Source organism: Cynocephalus volans, chromosome 5 (genome assembly GCF_027409185.1).
Source record: "Cynocephalus volans isolate mCynVol1 chromosome 5, mCynVol1.pri, whole genome shotgun sequence".
NCBI lineage: Eukaryota > Metazoa > Chordata > Mammalia > Dermoptera > Cynocephalidae > Cynocephalus > Cynocephalus volans.
The window spans coordinates 15,380,870-15,400,064 of NC_084464.1; the positions used below are offsets into that span (position 1 = coordinate 15,380,870).

Here is a 19,195-nt window from a genome sequence, read left to right on the forward strand (position 1 = left end):
TTGAGTTGTATGAGTTCACATATATTCTGGATGTTAATTCCTTATTACATATATGATTTGCAAATATTTTCTTCCTTATCGTGGGCTGCCTTTTTACTCTTTTGATAGTACCCTTTGATGCACAAAAGTTTTTAATTTTGCTGAAGTCCAATTTATATTTTTCTTTTGTTGCTTTTGGAGTCATATTTAAGAAGTCATCGCCAAATCCAAGGTTATGATTTTCCCCTAAGTTTTTTTGCTAAGATTCATATTGTTTTAGCTCCAAGATTTTTAATCCGCTTTGAGTTAATTTTTGTACATAATATAAAGTGAGAGTCCAACTTCATTCTCTTGTATGTAGATTTTCTCAGCACCATTTGTTGGAAAGACTGTCCTTTCCCTTTTGAGTGGTCTTGGCAACCTTGTTGAAAATCAGTTGAACACATATGTGAGGGTTTATTTCTATGCCAGTGGTCTATACAGCTATCCTTATGCCAGCACCACACCATTTTGATTATTGTAGCTTTGTGGTAAGTTTTGAAATTAGGAAGTTGAATCCTGCAAATCTGTGCTTCGTTTCTAAGATTGTTTGGTCCTTTGAAGTTTCTTATGAATTTTTAAGATGTGTTTTTTCTATTTCTGTAAAAAACACCATTGGGATTTTGACAGAAGTTGCATTGCATTGGTAGTTTTAATTAGTGTTGCCATCTAAAAAATATTAAGTCTTCCTGTCCATGAACATGAGCTGTCTTTTCATTTATTTATGTGCTTTCAGCAATGTTTGGTAGTTTTGAGTGTGCAAATCTTTCTTGGGTTAAATTTATTTCCAAGTATTTTATTATTTTTGATGCTATCGTTAATAGAATTTTTTTCTTAATTTCCTTTTTGGAATATTCATTGCTAGTGTGTACAAATACAGTGACTTTTGCATGTTGAGTTTGTATCTTTCAAATTTGCTGAATTTGTTTATTAGTTCTGGTAGTTTTTTTGTGGATTCTTTCAGGTTTCTACATATAAAATCATGTCACCTGTGAACAGAGATAATTTTACTTCTTCCTTTCCAATTTGGATGCTTTTTATTTCTTTTTCTTATCTAATTGCTCTGGCTAGAACTTTTAGTACAATGTTGAATGGAAGTGGTGATAGTGAGCATCCTTTTTTTCTTTGTGATATTAGGGGAAATGGTGTCAGTCTTTCACAACTAAGTATGGTGTTAGCTTTGAATTCTTCACATATGGCATTTAACATGTTAAGGAAGTTGCCTTCTATTAATAGCTTATTGAGTGTTTTTTATAATGAAAGGGTGCTGAATTTTATCAAAATGCTTTTTCTGCATCAACTGAGGTGACCATAGGGTTTTCCCCCTTCATTCTATTAATTCAATGTGTTATATTAATGGCTTTTCATATGTTAAATGACTTTTGAATTTCTGGGTTAAAATTCACTTGATGATGGTATACATAATCCTTTTAATAGGCTGCTGAATTTGGTTTGCTAGTACTTTGTTGAGTTGCTGCTTTTTGTTGTGTTTTGGTTTTTGTTTTTGATTTTTTGCACCTACATTTATGAGGCCTAGAGTTTTTTTTTTTTTTTTTTTTTCTTTTGGTGTCTTCCTAGCTTTAGTATTAGGGTGAATTTTTGTAAGAATGGTTACTATCAATTTACTCTCTCAGCTTCTGTTTTCTAGAAATGTTTTAATTTTCTTCATTCTTGAAGAATAGTTTTGCCAGATATAGAACTCTTTGTTGATAGTTTTGTTCTTTTAGGACTTTAAATATGTCATCCCATTGCCTTCTAGCCTCCATGATTTCTGATGAGAAATACATTGTTTATCTTCTTGAGAATCCCTTGTACATGACAAATCACTTCTCTCTTGCTGTTCTCAAAAAATTCTATGTTTTTAGGTTTCAACAATTTGACGATAATGTGTCTCAGTATGGGTATCTTTAAGTCTCCTATTGGAATTTCTTAGGGTTTCTTGAATATACGTTGTTATGTCTTTCAAATCTGAAATATTTTCACCCATTCTTTCTTCAGGTTTTTTTTTCTGCTCCTTTTTCTTTCCGTTTTCTTTTTGAAACTCCTGTTATACAGATGTTGGTGTGCTTGATTGTGTGCAAAAGGTCCCTCAGGCTATTTTTGTTTTTCATTTTTTTCTTTTTGCTCCTCATTCTCGATGATTTCAAGTGCCTTATTTTCATGTTTGCTGAGCGTTTCTTCTACCTGTTCAAATGTACTGCTGAACCTCTCTACTAAATTTTTTATTTCAGATATTGAACTTTCAGCTTCAGAATTTGTTTGGTTCCTTTTTACAATTTCTATTTCTTTATTGATATTCACATTCTGTTCATACATCATTTTTCTGATTTCTTTTAATCCCTTGTTTATGGCTTCTTCGAGCTCACTGAGCATATTTTAGACAGCTGCTTTGTAATCTTTGATCAGTAATTTCAATATCTGGGCTTTCTCAGGGATCCTTTCTATTAATTTTTACCCCCTGGGAATGGGCTATACTTTCCTTTTTATTTGTATCACTTGTCATTTTTTCTTGTTAAGAACTGAACATTTTCAATAATATAATGTAGTAATCTGAAAACTCGATTCTCTGACACCTTAGGGATTATTGGTTACTGCATGTCAAAGTTTGGAGTGATCTGTTTGTGACTTTTCTAAACTGTATTTGCAAAGTGTATTTTTTATTATGTGTGGTAACTGAAATTTTGGCTCTGTTATTTCTGCTGTCAGTTAGTGACATGAAAAAGATTTTCTTAAATGTCTGGCTCCAAAAAAGGAAAAAAGAAAGAAAGGGCGTTGGTTCTTTAAATCTTTTGATAGATATTGCTGGGGAGAGCTGCTGCAGCTGACAGGGCTGAAACTAAGGCAAGCATCTCTGTCAGTCCCTGATGACACCACTAGACCTGCAAATGCACACAACCCCAAGTTTTCGAAGGGGAAGTTTCCCACTGCCCACTCTGACACCAGCAGCTACTCCAGGAATATGGGTAACTAATCCCACAGCCATGGTGGGGCTGAGGAATGGCAGATGATGGTTGGTTCATGCATGCCACCCTCTTACCTCAGAAGATCACCGTCTGACTTTATCCAGCACCTCCTTAATTGTTATGTGTCCAATTAGGTTCCAGAGTTCTGAAATAATTGCTCCCAAATGCTTTTTCCAGTTCAATGGTTGCTTTTTTGGAGGAAACAAGTCCTAGAGCTTCTTATTCCAACATTTTGTGTGATCTCCTTTATATGAATATATTTTGAAACTCATGTATATGGTATCTATCTATCTATCTATCTATCTATCTATCTATCTATCTATCTATCTATCTATCTATTTATCTATCTACTGATCAACCGCATAGCATTTGGATGTGTTGTCCCAGCAAAGCTCATGTTAAAATCTGATTCCCAACTTGGCAATGTTGGGAGCAGTTTAGATTATGGGGGTGGATCCCTCATGAATAGTTTAATGCCCATGGGGGGAGGGGATTACTGAGTAAGTTCTCACTCTATTAGCTCCTGCTAGAGCTGCTTGTTTAAAAGACTCTGGCACCTCCCCCTGCCCTCGCTTCCTCTCGCCATGTGATCTGCTTGTACCCACAGGCTGACTGCCATTTTCTGCCATGAGTAGAAGCAGCCTGAGGCCCTCACCAGATGCAGCTGTCCCTGAATCATAAGCTAAATAAATCTTTGTTCTTTACAAATTACCCAGTCTCAGGTATTCTATTACAGCAACACAAAAACGGACTAATATACTACCTATCTATATAAAATTTCATTTCTTACTTTTTCACCTACAATTTTTTAAAAATTGTGGCAAAATACACATAACATAAAATTTACTATTTTAACTATTTGAAAGTATGCAATTCGATGGCATTAAGTACATTCACATTGCTATGCTATCACCACCACTGTCCTCTACAGAACTCTTCATCTTGCAAGACTAAAACTCTGTACCTAAAAAATAATAATTTTCCATATTTCCCCTCCACCAACCCCGGCGATAACCATTCTACTTTTTGTTTCTATGAATTTGACTATTCTAGGTACCTTATGTAAGTGAAATCATACAGTATTTGTCTTTTATGACTGGATTATTTAACTTAGTATAATATCATCAAGATTCATTGATGTTGTAGCATATGTCAAAATTTAATTCCTTTTTAAGGTTGAATAATATTCTATTGTATGTATATACCACATTTTGTTTATCCATTCATCCATTGATGGACACTTGGGTTGCTCCCACCTTTTGGCTATCATGAATAACGCTCTTATGAACATGGTGTAAAAGTATCTGAATCCCTGCTTTCAATTCTTTTGGTTAGGTACCCAGAAGTGGAATTTCTGGATCATATGGTAATTCTGTGAGGGGCCTTCAGAAAGTTCATGGAAAAATGTGTGTTATAAAAAATAATATGTATGGATTGTGAAATTCTTTTGCACTAAAATAAATTTATACTAACTTGCTTTGTCTGATCAGGATCTACTCTGAGGCATTAAGAAGGATAAAACATCAGTTTAAAAATAACCATTATCAGAGCAACATGAGTTGTGCTAAAATTGAAGCAAGAATAAACATCAAATTTATGATGAAGCTTGGGTGGAAAAATGGTGACATCATTGATGTTTTACAAAAAGTTTATAGGGACAATGCCCCAAAGAAATCAGCAGAAGAAAAAGATGAGGTAGAAGAAGGGACAAGATGATGCTGATGATGAAGCCTACAGAGGCAGACAATCTACCTCAACTTTTGAAGAAAAATCTTCTTCATGCCCTAATTGAAGAGGACCAATGATTAACAGCAAAAAAAAAATAGACAACACCATAGGCATCTTAATTGGCTCAACTTACACAACTCTGACTGAAAAATTAAAATTTAGCAAACTTTCTGCTCAGTGGTTGCTAAGCTATTGCACCCAGATCAACTGCAGATGATAGCAGAACTTTCAATGGAAATTTTAAACAAGTGGGTTCAAGATCTGGAAATATTTCTCACAGAATTGTAATAGGAGATGAAACATGGCTTTACCAGTACAATCTTGAAGATAAAGCACAATCAAAGCAATGGCTACCAAGAGGTGGAAATGGTCTAATCAAAGAAAAAGTGGACTGACCAGTCAAGAGCAAATGTCGTGGCAACAGTATTTTGGGATTCTGAAGGCATTTTGCTTGTTGACTTTCTGAAGCGCTGAAGAATGGTAACATCTGCTTATTATGAGAGTGTTTTGAGAAAGTTAGCAAAGCTTTAGCAGTAAAAGGCCTGGTAAAGCTTCACCAGAGAGTCCTTCTCCACCACAACAATGCTCCTGCTCATTCCTCCCATTAAAAAAGGGCAATTTTGTGAGAGTTTCCACTGGAAATTATTTGGCATCCACTTTATAATCCTGATTTGGCTCCTGACTTCTTTTTATTTCCTAATCTTAAAAAATCTTTAAAAGGCACCCATTTTTCTTCAATTAATAATGTAAAAAAAAAAAAAAAACTGTATTGAATGTTTAAATTCCCAAGACCCTCAGTTCTTTATGGATAAACTAAATAGCTGATTTCATTGCTTACAAAATTGTCTTGAACTTGATGGAGTTAATGTTGAGAAATAAAGTTTGTATTTCTTGTTTTTATCTTTTAATTCCATTATCCACAAACATTTTGAAGTCCCCTCATATGTTTAATCTTTTAAGGAGTCATGATACTATTTTCCATAGGGGCTGCATCATTTTTCTCCACATCCTCATTAACATTTGTTACTTTCTGTTTTTTGATAGTAGTTATTCTACTGGGTGCGCCATCTTGTTTTTCAGAACAACACACGTTTCTTCCAACTACCACATGATATTTCACAAACGTTCATCCACATCATTTTACCTACATTCTATCCCAGGATGGACACTCAGGTTGCATCCAGCTTCTCACTGTCATAAATAAAACTGTAGTAGTGTCTTTATCATGTCCTCTTGTGAATCTGTACAAAAATGGTTTGGGTATATAAGCCCAGGAATTGAATTGCTGGATCTTAGTGTATTAGAATGTGTGTATTCTTAATTTGACAGTAAAACCAGATTGCTTTCTGAATCAGTGACACTAAACTATCCTCTCACCAGCAATACATGAGAGTTCTCTATCTCCACAATCTCTTACCATGATCTATGCAGTCTTATATCTATGAACTTAATTTGTGCTTCTCTGATTTCTAATCATTTTGAACACTTCCTCCTATGCTTATTAGCTTTATGAGTCTTCCATATTGAGATTTTCCTGTTCAGATCTTTTGCTTATTTTAAATTTTGAGTTGCTATAGTTTTTCTTTTGACTGGCAGGATTAACTCTGATATTCTGGATATGAATCACATTTTTTAAGACATTACATATTATTCTCCTACTCTATATGTGTTTATTTGTCCAAGGCGTTCTTTATTAAATAGAAGGTCTTCATTTTGATATAATAAAATTAAGCAGTTTTTTATTTATAAATATATTATTTTATTTTAACTAGTCTTTCCTTATCCTTAGTTCACAAAGATGTTTCTCATACATTTTACTCCATGAACTCCATAGTTTTACCTCTCATGTTTAAGTTTTCAGTCTGTCTTTCATCTTTGTATGTAGTGTGAAAAAAGATTTGGTTTTATTTTTCATATAATTTTCCCTACATTTTCTACTAATCAAGCTGTCTTTTCTCTGTTGATTTGTAATGCCCTCTTTATCAAATATTTTGTTCCTATATACACACAAGTCTGTTTTTGCATGCAAGTCTATCCCATTGCTCTATTTATTTGTTTTTTCCCCCCACCAGTGATGCAGTTAAAAAAAACCATAATAACTTTTTACATGTTAAATCATATGAAATTGCTAATATACACTCAATTTTGACCTTAAGAAAAGGGCAATTTCATATGGTCCCACCTAACATTGTATCTTAATATATGGTAAGGCAAGTTCCCTAAGTTCTCTCTCTGCTCTTTTTTTTTTTTTTTAAGGTTAATCTGTCTCTGAATACACATTTATTCTGCTATATAAATTTTAGATTAAGATTAATGAATTTCTTTTTGAAAATTTAACTAGTATTGCTATTGGGTTTCACTGAGTTTTAGATCGATGTAGAGAAAATAGACACTTTTATAATATCAAGACAGCTCACCTAAGAGCATGGAATATCTTTATCTATTCAAATAATTATTTTTATGTTCTTTATTAAAGTTTTAAATTTTTCTTCACAGAAATCATGTGCATCCTTGATTTAGTTAATCCCTAGATCCTTTATAATATTTGTTGTTATTTTAAGTAATGTCATTTTAAATTTTATTTTGAGTCAGTCACAACTGAAATGAAGAAATACTATTGATTTTTCTAGATTGATCTTCTATCCAGATATTTTGCTGAACCCTCTTATTACTTCTAACAGTTTTCTACTAGAAGTTTTTTGATTCTATTGGTTTTTCTAGATAGATGATATTATCTATAAATAATGAGAGTTTTATCTCTTTCTTTCCAATTCTTAAAACTATTTCCTTTTCTTTCCCTATAGTATTGATCAATATTATGTTGAAATACTGATGGCATGGGGCATTCTTATCTGTTTTTAGTCTTAAGCGGAAATTTTAGCTTCTTCATCCTTGCAACCTTTAACATTTGGAATTCCCTTTGTACATCTTACCCCCTTAAAATGACCGCAGAACATTCAACCAGCTGCCTGACCCAGATCACCTGTCTTCAGGCTTTAAAAATCACACACAGTTAATGTATCAGCTGAGTAGTGGGGTAGGGTGTCATTGGTTCTTACATTATATATATGTTCCCCGAGTTAGTCAAAGCTGCATCTCTTCTTTGCATTTTTATATAAAAATAACCAAAATGATCTTTTCTCTAATTTCGAGGAAGACCAAAAGAAAAAAAATGTGGCTTGGTGAAGGGCCCCTTTATTTCCTAAAATGACAAACCCCTTGTTTCTTCTTAACCAGTCAAGGGAGGCATCTTAAATTTTCCAGGAGTTGCATCTCCAGTTCCTGCAACACAACAACCTCTAGTATAGACGCAATATCTCTGAGATAATTCATGACCTTCCCAGTTCCTTCCCATAGCAACCTCAACACCTACCTCTTTACAGAAACCACCCTATTACTGATAATGATAACATTTAGTGTTTTAAAACTGTTCTTTTTTTCCTGTTTTGTTTAAATGTGTTTTTAAATGTTTTCAGAACAAAAGGTTTGACTCGCTTGAAAAGCAGTTTGACTTGAAATGTTTTTCTAGTCACTATCTAAAAAGCAAAATAAAACTTGACTTCCAGTATTATGCCAATAAGACATTATTGCTTACAATTGAACAGACTTTCCCCACTGCTGTTTGAAAAAACAAAAAATTAGTGTTACATAAGATTGGCTTTAAAAAAAAGAAAAAAGATGACCGGTAAGGGGATCTTAACCCTTGACTTGGTGTTGTCAGCACCACGCTCTCCCAAGTGAGCTACTCAGCCATCCCTATATAGGGATCCGAACCTACAGTCTTGGTGCTATCAGCACCATACTCTCCCAAATGAGCCATGGGCCAGCCCTAATAAGATTGGCTTTAAAAGTCAAGGCTTGAAACTTTACTTTGGTTCCTAGACTTTCTAGTCTTTTTGTGTAAAAAGTTGTTACAAAACCACAAGTCATAATGGGAAATTATTCAAATCTGTTAATGGTAGACAAGTTAATATCTGGCTTGTTATGTATTGGAGACAATCATTAATGCATTTTTTAAGGCAATAGAAAGAAAAAGGAATAGAAGGAAAAAAGCCTAATAGTAATTATTTCCATATAGTTCTCAGAGAATTCTATGAGATCACTATTCCTTCCTCTTTTCTAGGAAGGAAAATGTAGATCACCAAAATTACAGGATGATTAAGGCCACAGAGTGTTTATTTGGAAGAGCCAGATTTGAAACCCAAGATAATTTGATTCCAAAGCCCTGGCTTTTTTCACTTCAACACAAAACTCACAGACATTTATCTGCTGAAATTAGCAGGACAGCTCTCTTCCAGAGAGGTACATTCTGCTTAACTGGTAAGTCATGAAGGCTGAACCTGGAGGTCAAAGCCTGGCTGCTACTGGCTCTCAGTGTGGAGGATGGAGAAGCTCTGACAGTAATCAAACAAAACAGGAAAAGCAGAGCTTTTAAAGATTGCTTAGAATGGGAATCAAAAGCAAGTTAAAAAGTGATAGATGTGAACAGGCTTATATCTACTAAAGAAACTGAATCAATAATAACCTCCCAAAACAGAGAACACCAGGTCCAGATGGCTTCACTGGTGAATTCTACCGAACATTTAAGGAAGAAGTCATACCAATTCTCTGCATTTTTTTGTAGAAGATAGAAGCAGAGCAAACACTTCCCTAACTCATTCTATGAGACTACCATTATCCTAATACCAAACTAGACAAAGACATTACAGGAAACTACAGACCAATACCTCTCATGAACACAGATGCAAAAATCAGCGAGAGAACATAGGCAAATCAAATCTGACAATACATGAAAAGAATTATTCACCACAACCAAATGAGATTTATCCTGGGTATGCAAGGCTGGTCTAACATTCAAAAATGAATTAATGTAATCCATCACATCAACAGGCTAAAGAAGAAAAATCACATGATTATGTTAATCAATGCAGAAAAGTATTTGTCAAAATCTAATACCCTTTCATAATAAAACTCTCAGTAAACTAGAAATAGAGAGGAACTTCCTCAACTTAATAAAGAATGTCTATAAAAACCTGCAGCTAACATCATACTTAAAGATGAGAAACTCAAAACTTTCCTGCTAGAAGCAGAAACAAGGCAAGGATGTCCCCTCTTATCATATCTTTTCAGCATCATACTGGAAGTCCTAGCTAATGCAATTAGACAAGAAAAAGAGTAAAAAATATAAATGTTGGGAAGAAAGAAATAAAACTGTGTTTGCTGATGTCACAATTGTCTACATAGAAAATCCTAAGGAATCAACAACAACAAATTCTGGGACTAATAATTAATTATAGTGAGGTTGCAGGACAGAACTTTAATATACAAAAGTCCACTGCTTCCCTATGTGCCAGCAATAAACAAGTGGAACTTAAAATTAAAAATACATTACCACTTACATTAGCACCCCCAATAAAATACTTATGCATAAATCTGGCAAAATATGCACAACATCTGTATGAGGGAAACTACAAAACTGCAATGAAAGACATCAAAGAAGAACTAATTAAATGTAGAGATACTTTATGTTCATGGATTTAAAAAACTCAATATTGTTAACATGTCAGTTCTTCCCAACTTGATCCATAGTTTTAATACAATCCCAATCAAAATCCTGGCAAGTTATTATAATGAGTATGACAAACTGAGTCTAAAGTTTATATGGAGATGCAAAAGACCCAGAATAGCCAACATGATATTGAAGGAGAAGAACACAGTTGGGGGACTTACACTACCCAATTCCAAAACTTACTCTAGAGCTACAGTAATCAAGAAAACGTGGCATTGATGAAATAACAGACAAATAGATCAATGGAACAGAAGAGAGAGTCCAGAAATACACCCACATAAATATAGTCAACTGACCTTTGACAAAGGAACAAAGGCAATACAATGGAGAAAGACTTTTTTTTCAAGAAATGACGGTGGCATACTAGATATCCACATGCAAAAAGAAGAAGAACCTAACACAGACAGAACACCCTGGGCAAAAATCAACACATAATGAATTACAGGCCTAAATGCAAAATGCAAAACTGTGAAACTCCTAGAAGATAACAGAGGAAAAAATATAGATAACCTTGGGTATGGTGATGACTTTTCAGATACAACACCAAAGGCACAACCCATGAGGGAAATAATTGATAAGCTGGACTTCATTAAAATTAAAAACTTTTGCTCTGAAAAAGACAATGTCAAGAGAATGTGAAGAAAAGCCACAGACTAGAAGAAATACTTGCAAGAGACTAGTATTCAAAATGTACAAAGAATTCAAAACTCAACAATAAAAAAGTGAACTAACCCAATTTTAAAATGGGCAAAAGATCTGAACAGACATCTCACCAAAGAAGATATACGGATGGTAAATAAGCATGTGGAAACATGCTCAAGATTATAATGTCATTAGGGAATTTCAAATTGAAACAAAAATAAGACACCACTACATACCTGTTAGAATGGCTAAAACTCAAAACACTGGCAACTCCGATAACAAGCAAGGATGTGTAGCACCAGGATCTCTCATTCACTAATGGTGGAAATGCAAAATTGTACATATACTTTGGAAGAGCTTTTGGCAGTTTTTTATAATACTAAACATTCTCTTACCTATGTGATGATTAATTTTAGGCGTGAACTTGACTGAATTAAGGGATACCTAGATTGCTGGTAAAGCATTATTCCTGGGTGTGTTTGTGAAGATATTTCTGGAAGAGATTGGCATTTTAACTAGTGGACTAAGTAAGAAAGATTCACCTTCACTCAATATGGGTGGGCACCTTCTAATAGGCTGATAGTCTTAATAGAACAGAAAGACAGAGGAAAGGTGAGCTTGCACCTCTCTTCTGGAGCTGGGACACCCTTCTTCTCCTACCGTTGGATGTAGGCTCTCTGGCTTTTGGACTCCAGGACTTGCACCAGCAGGCCCCCAGTTTTTCAGGCCTTCGTCCCTGGATTGTGAGTTACAACATTGTTTTCCTTGGTTCTGTAGCCTTTGGACTTTGACTGAGCCATGCTACCAGCTTCCCTGTCTCCAGCCTGCAGACAGCCTATCATGGAATGTCTCTGCCTCCATAATCATATGAGCCAATATCCCTAATAATTCTCCTCACATATATTTCTTTGCATATATTCTATTGGTTCTGTCTCCCTGGAGAAGTGTTGTTAATATAGATTTTGGTACCAGCAGTGGTTCTAGAGGAGCAAAATTCTAAGGATGAGTTTACTTAATAGGCTTGGGGTTTCTGGAGTTGGCTTTCTAATCTGATTAGACTTAAAAGTGCTAAAGACTCTACTTCCAATAGTGGAGAGAGCACAATAGTGCATGGTGTGAATTGTTTTAGAGATATGCAAAATATCTGCATTGGATACTCCCAATCACTTGTAAGAGGCAAGGAACTTCGTGATCCTGTATATGACACTTTCAAACATCTGTGGATGACTGAAGAATATAATGACATTAGTTGGTTGCTCCTAATGTCTCTGGGCATCACAAAGTGATGAAAGAAAAGGCTGACCTCAGGGATTTGAATTCCTAGCTCAAGCTCCACATAAATAACCTAAGAACTTCTAAGCGTGCCCTGAGGGAGAATCTTCCCCTTGTAGCCACAGGGCTGAAATTGCTGAATATCAGACACAAGTCCGCATGATGTGACTGGCTGAATTTCAATGAAAGTTGAACTTTCAGCCTTGCAGAGTATCTACTGTTAAAGTGAGGGCATTAATTGGGAAAGAACGGGATCCTTTAAGTTGGGATAGGGACCTGTGGGAAGACCCTAATGAAACTGAGGACATTGAACTCCTAAATTCTGATGAATCTTTTTTGCTGGGGGAGTGGCTTCCCCACCCCCAATGGTATGGACATCTCCACCTCCGTCTGGGGGGCATGAACCCTGCATTACCTGGGGAAATGGTAATGGCCTCCCCTGAGGCCGTTGCCAAGCAAGACAGTGCTGATTCTCTTCAGGACAGACTCCTAACACTGCTCTTTGCTTCTAGACCTACAACTAGACTCAAGTCCCTGAAGGCCCCTGTAGGTGAGGTACTAAGTGTGACCCATGAGGAAGTGTGTTATACTCCAGAAGAACTACTTGACTTTTCTAATTTATGCACCCAGAAATCCAGTGAACATGTGTGGGAATAGATATTAAAGGTGTGGGATGACGGTGGAAGGAACATTAAGTTGGGTTAGGCCAAATTAGTTGATATGAGCCCACTACGTGGAGATTCTGTATTTGATATTGCACCTTGGGGAGTTAGAATGGGCTCTAAAAGTTTGCTCAGTTGGTTGGCTGAAACATGGGTCAAAAGATGGCCCACTGTGAGTGAGATGGAGATGCCTGATCTCCCTTTGTTTAACATAGAGAAAGAGATTCAAAGTCTTAGGGAGACTGGAATGCTAGAGTGTCTTTGTCACTTAAAACATAGTCACCCACACTGGGAGGATTCAGAAGACATACTTTTTACCAATATGTTGAGAAATAGGTTTGTGAGGGGAGCCCCAACATTCCTGAAGAGCTCGATGATTGCTTTTCTCTGTAGAGTGGACCTTACAGTGGGAACCACAGTGACTCAATAGGAAAACTTAAATGCAATGAAAATAGTTGGATTCTGGGGTGGCAGGGGCCAAGTGGTGGCACTCAACTGCCAAAGACATGGTGGGCGTAGTTACCATAATGGACAGCAGAGGCAAAGCAACAATCAGAATAGTCTAACTCGTGTAGATCTACAGCATTGGCTAGTTATATCATGGTGTTCCTAGAAGTGAAATAGATAGGAAGCCTACTAAATTCTTACTTGGTCTGTATAAGCAGAAAACTTCCAGGTCAAGTGAACAAAAGTCTAACTTGAATAAAAATAGAGAATCATGACCCCTCCACCAGTTTTCAGATTTGAGCCAGTTTACAGACCCAGAAATTCTTGAGTAAGGGAAGGACAGATCCCTTCAAGAAACAACCTTGGCACATTCACTGGGTCAAATGTCTCCCCAAACCTTAATTCCCACTGTAAATTTTGAAGGTGGCAATCCTATTATGGTAATTGAAAGTTAGTGCTTTGTAGAGGTGATTAGATAGTAGGATCATGCTGTAGTGAGTGGATTAGTAATGATGGTCAGGTGTGTGGTTCTGAGGGCTTCAAAAGGAGAGGGCATGAGGAGCAATCACTCCCTCTGCACCACCATTTTCTGCCATGTGAGACCCTGGGTTACTGTCACCACCACCAAGACCTTCACCAAATGTGTTTCCTGGACTTTGGACTTCCTAGCCTCAGAAACTTTAAGCTATAAATATTTGTTTTCTTTATAAATTACCCAGTTCCGTGTATTTTGTTATAAGCAACAGAATGGATTAATACAGTACACTACCCAAAATTTATACTATTAATCATTCTGCCATCCTTCCCCAAAGAGACCTATCTATGGTCTTTTGCAGAGTAACTGTGCATTGGGCAAAGGAAGTAATCCAACCCTTTGGGGACTACTGGACACTGGCTCTGAACTGACATTGATTCCAAGAGACCCGAAACTTCACAGTGTCCCTCCAGTTGGAATAGGGGCTTCTGGATGTCAGGCAATCAATGGAGTTTAATTTCAGGTCTGACTCACAGTGGGTCCAGTGGGTCCCTGAACCCATCCTGTGGTTAGCTCCCCAGTTCCAGGAGCATAGTTGGAATAGACATACTTAGCAGCTAGAAGAATCTTCACATTGGTGCCCTGACCTGGGAAGGGGGGCTATTATGGTGGGAAAGGTCAGATGGAATCTGTTAGAGTTGCCTCTACCTAGGAAGATAGTAAATCAAAAGCAATACTGCATTCCTGGAGGGACTGCAGAGGTTAGTGCCACCATCAAGGACTTGAAAGAGGCAGGGGTGATGATTCCCACCACATCCCCATTCAAATCTCCTATTTGGCCTGTGCAGAAGACAAATGGATCCTGGAGAATGACCATAGATTACTATAACCCTAACAAAGTGGTGACTACAGTTGCATCTGCTGTACCAGATATGGCTTCATTGCTTGAGCAAATTAATGCATTTCCTGGTACCTAGCATGCAGCTATTGATCTGGCAAATGTCTTTTTATACATACCTGTCCATAAGACCCACCAGAAGTAGTTTGCTTTCAGCTGGCAAGACCTTCACTATCCTATCTCAGGGGTATATCAACTCTCCTGCCCTGTCTCCTCATTTAATTCGCAGGGATCTTGATCACCTTTTCCTTCCACAAGATATCACACCCATCCATTACATTGCTGACATTATGCTGATCAGACCTAGTGAGCATGAAGTAGCAACTACTCTGGACTTATTGGGAAAACATTTGTGTGCTAGAGGGTGGAAAATAAATCTGACTGAAATTCAGGTGTCTTCTACTTCAGTGAAATTTCTAGTGGTCCAGGGGTATTGGACATATTGAGATAGCCCTTTTAAGGTGAAGGATAAATAGTTGTATCTGGCCCCTCTTACAACCAAGAAAGAGGCACACCACCTAGTGGGCTTATTTGGATTTTGAAGACAACACATTCCTCAAGTGGGTATGTCACTCCAGCCTGCTTACCAAGTGCTAGTTTTGAGTGGGGCCCAGAATAGGAGAAAGCTCTGCAACAGGTCCAGGTTGCAGCGAAAGCTGCTCTGTCCCTTGGTCCATATGATCTAGCAGAACCAATGCTCTTGGAGGTGTCAGTGGCAGATAGGGATGCTGTTTAAAGCCTTTGGCAGGCTCTTGCAGGTGAATCACAGTTCAGGTCCTTAGGATCTTGGAGCAAGACCTTGCCATCATCTGCACACTACTGTCCTTTTGAGAGATAGCTCTTGGCCTGCTATGGGCTTTAGAAGAAACTGAACACTTGACCATGGACCACCAAATTATCATGTGACCTGAGCTGCCCATCATGATCTGGGTGTTATCAAACCCAGCAAGTGATAAAGTTGGGCATGTACGGCAGCACTCCACCATCAAGTGGAAATGGTGTATACATGATTGGGCCCAAGCAGGTCCTGAAGGCGCAAGTAAGTTACATAAAGAAGTTGCCCAAATTCCTGTGGTCCCCACTCCTGCTGCACGGCTTTGTCTCTCCCAGCCTGGACCTATGGCATCGTGGAGAGTACCCAATGATCAGTTTACAGAGGAAGAGGAAGTTAGAGCCTGGTTTGCTGATGGTTCTGTACAACATGCAGCCATCACCCAAAAGTAAGTAGTGCAGCTCTACAGCCCCTTTCTGGGACATCCCTGAAGGACAGTGGTAATGAGAAATCTTCCCAGTAGTCAGAAAATCAGGCAGAGCGCCTGGTTGTGCACTTTGCATGGAAGGGCAAAAGCCAGATGTGTGATTATATACTGATTCAGGAGCTGTGGTCGGTGGTTTGGCTGGATGGTCAGGGACTTGGAAGGAACATGATTAGAAAGTTGGTGACAAAAAAATTGGGGGAAGAGATATTGGATAGAACATTCTGAATGGGCAAAGGATGTAAAGATATTTGAGTCACATGTGAATGCTCACCAAAGGGTGACCTCAGCAGAGGAGGTCTTTAATAATCAAACGGATAGAATGGCCTGTTCTGTGGATACCATTGAGCCTCTTTCCCCAGTCATCCCATTGCCCAATGGGCTCCTGAACAAAGTGGCCATGGTGTCAGGGATGAAGGTCATGCATTGGCTCAGCCACATGGACTTCCATTCACTGAAGTCAACCTGGCTATGGCCAGCTCTGAGTTCCCAGTCTGCCAGTGGCAGATACCTGAGCCCCTGATATGAAACCATTCCCTGGTGGCATGTTGATTACACTGAACTTCTTCCATCACGGAAGGGGCAGTGTTAGGTCCTTACTGGAATAGACACTTAGGATATGAATTTGCCTTCCCTGCATGCAGTACATCTGCCAAAATTACATCTGTGGACTTACAGAATGCCTCATCCACCATCAAGGTATTTTACACAGCATTGCTTCTCACCAAGGGACTCACTTTACAGCCAAAGAAGTGTGGCAATAGGTTCATGCTCATGGAATTCCCTGGGCTTACCACGTTCCTCACCATCCTGAAGCAGCTGGCTTGATAGAACATTGAGATGGCTTTTTAAAAGACTCAGTTACAGTGACAGGCAGGTGACAATATCTTGCAGGGCTAGGGCTAGGCTCTCCAGAAAGCTCTGAATCAGTGCAAGATATATGGTACTGTTTCTCCCATAGCCAGGATTCACTGGTCTAGGAATCAAGGGGTAGAAACAGGAATGGCACCATTCACCATAACCCCTAGTGACCCACTGGCAAAATTTTTGCTTCCTTTCCCCATGACTTTATACTCCACTGGCCTAGAGGTCTTAGTTCCAGAGGGAGGAATGCTTCCACCAGGAGACACACCAATTATCCCATGGAACTGGAAGTTAAGACTGCCACTAGGCCACTTTGGGCTCCTCATGCCTGTGAGTCAACAGGCTAAGAAGGGAGTTACAATGTTGGCTGGGGTGGCTGACCCAGACTACCAAGGGGAAGTTGGATTACTATTTCACAATGGAGGTGAGGAAGATTATATCTGGAATACAGGGGATTCCTTAGGGCATCTCTTAGAACTACTGTGCCCTGTGAATAAAGTCAATGGGAAATTATATAAACCCAATCCAGGCAAGACTATGAATGGCCCATATTCCTCAGGGATGAAGGTTTGGGTCACCCCAGTGGGTAAAGAACCACAACCAGCCGAGGTGATCGCTGAAGACAAGAGGAATACAGAATGGGTAGTAGAAAAAAGACAGTTATAATTACCAGCTATGACCATGCGGCCAGTTATAGAAATGAGGACTGTGATTGCTGTGAGTGCTGCATTTCCTGTCTATTGGGTTAAGAGTAAGTTTGTGTGTATATACACACATATATCCTTTCTCTCTTGTTCCTTTATCAAGTAACATAAAGCATATTGACTTTATATCAATATTTAAGTATTGGTAATTGTACATCATAGTATTTAAGTTATGGGATATCAGGAAATGAGTAAACATCACTCAAGGATTTTTACCTCTTCTGGGGAAGGGATTAGTGCATTTTTGGTTGTATACAGGATAGTTGTATCATGTTAGGTGGAACTACAACATTTATTTGTAGATTAAGCATGGTTTAAAGAGATGTGTGTGGAACACCAAGGTCAAGGGTTTAAATCCCTGTACGACCAGATGCCCCCCAAATAAAATAAAATAAAATAAAGAGAATGAATGGACTAGTGATGGTTAACTTTAAGTGTCAACTTAACTGGATCCTGGGATACTTGGTAAAGCATTATTTTGGGGTATGTGTGTGAGGGTGTTTCCAGAAGAGATTGGCCTTTGAATCAGAGGACTAGGTAAGGAAGATCCACCTTTATTCAATGTGGGTGGGCACCCTCCTATTGGCTGAGGGCCCACATAGAACAAAAAGGCAGAGGAGAGATGAATTCATTCTCTTTCTCTCTTCTTGAGCTGGGATACCCTTCTTCTCCTGCTGTTGGACATTGGAACTCCAGTTTCTACAACCTTCAGACTCCAAGACTTGCATTAACAGCCCCCCAGGTTCTCAGGCCTTTGGACTTGGACTGAGCCATGTGACCAGTTTTCTTGTGCCTCCAGCTTGCAGACGGCGTATTGTGGGACTTGTAGGCCTTCGTAATCATGTGAACCAATTCCTCTAATCGATCCCCTCTAATATATCTATATCTATATATTCTATTGGTTCTGTCTCTCTGGAGAACCCTGACTAGTATACCATACGATCCAGCAATTTCACTCCTTGGTATCTACCCAAATTACTTGAAAACTTATGTCTACACAGAAACCTGCTATGGATGTTTGTAGAAATGTTATTTACAATCACAAAACTTGGGAAGTGATCAAGATGTCCTACGTAGGTGAATGAATAAGTAAACTGTGGTACATCCATGCAATGGAACATTATTCAGCTCTAAAAAGAAATGAGTTATTGAGCCACAAAAAGACATGGAAGAATCTTAAATGCATATTACTAAGTGAAAGAAGCCAATCTGAAAAGGATACATACTGTGTGATTCCAAGTGGACGGCATTCTGAAAACGGCAAAACTATGGAGCTATTAAAAGGATCCATGGTTGCCAGGGATTAAGAGGGAGGGAAGAATGAATAGTCAGAACATAGAGGACTTTTAGAGCAGTCAAACAATTCTGTATAATACTGCAATGATGAATACATGTCATTATACATTTGTTTAAACTCATAGAATGTACAACACCAAGAGTGAACCCTAATGTAAACTATGATAATGACGTGTCCGTGTAGGGTAATTGTAACAAGTGTACCATCCTGGTGAGGGATGTTGGTAATGGGAGAGGGTGCGCATGTGTGAGGGCAGGGAGTACATGGGAAATCTCTGTACCTTCCTCTCAATTTTGCTGTAAACCTAAAGCCGCTCTAAGAAATAAAGTCTACTTTAAAAAGAAAAGCTAAATCAAATTTTCAAAAATTAAAAAAAAAAAGAAGTGGTGGAAAAGTTTAG

At 38.0% G+C, this 19,195-nt stretch overlaps 1 pseudogene; it reads left to right on the forward strand.

Moving 5' to 3' along the window:
- The window catches only part of LOC134378886 (uncharacterized), a 143,486-nt pseudogene extending 126,013 nt beyond the window's left edge, over nt 1-17,473 (forward strand).
- Nucleotides 17,474-19,195: the final 1,722 nt, after the last annotated feature.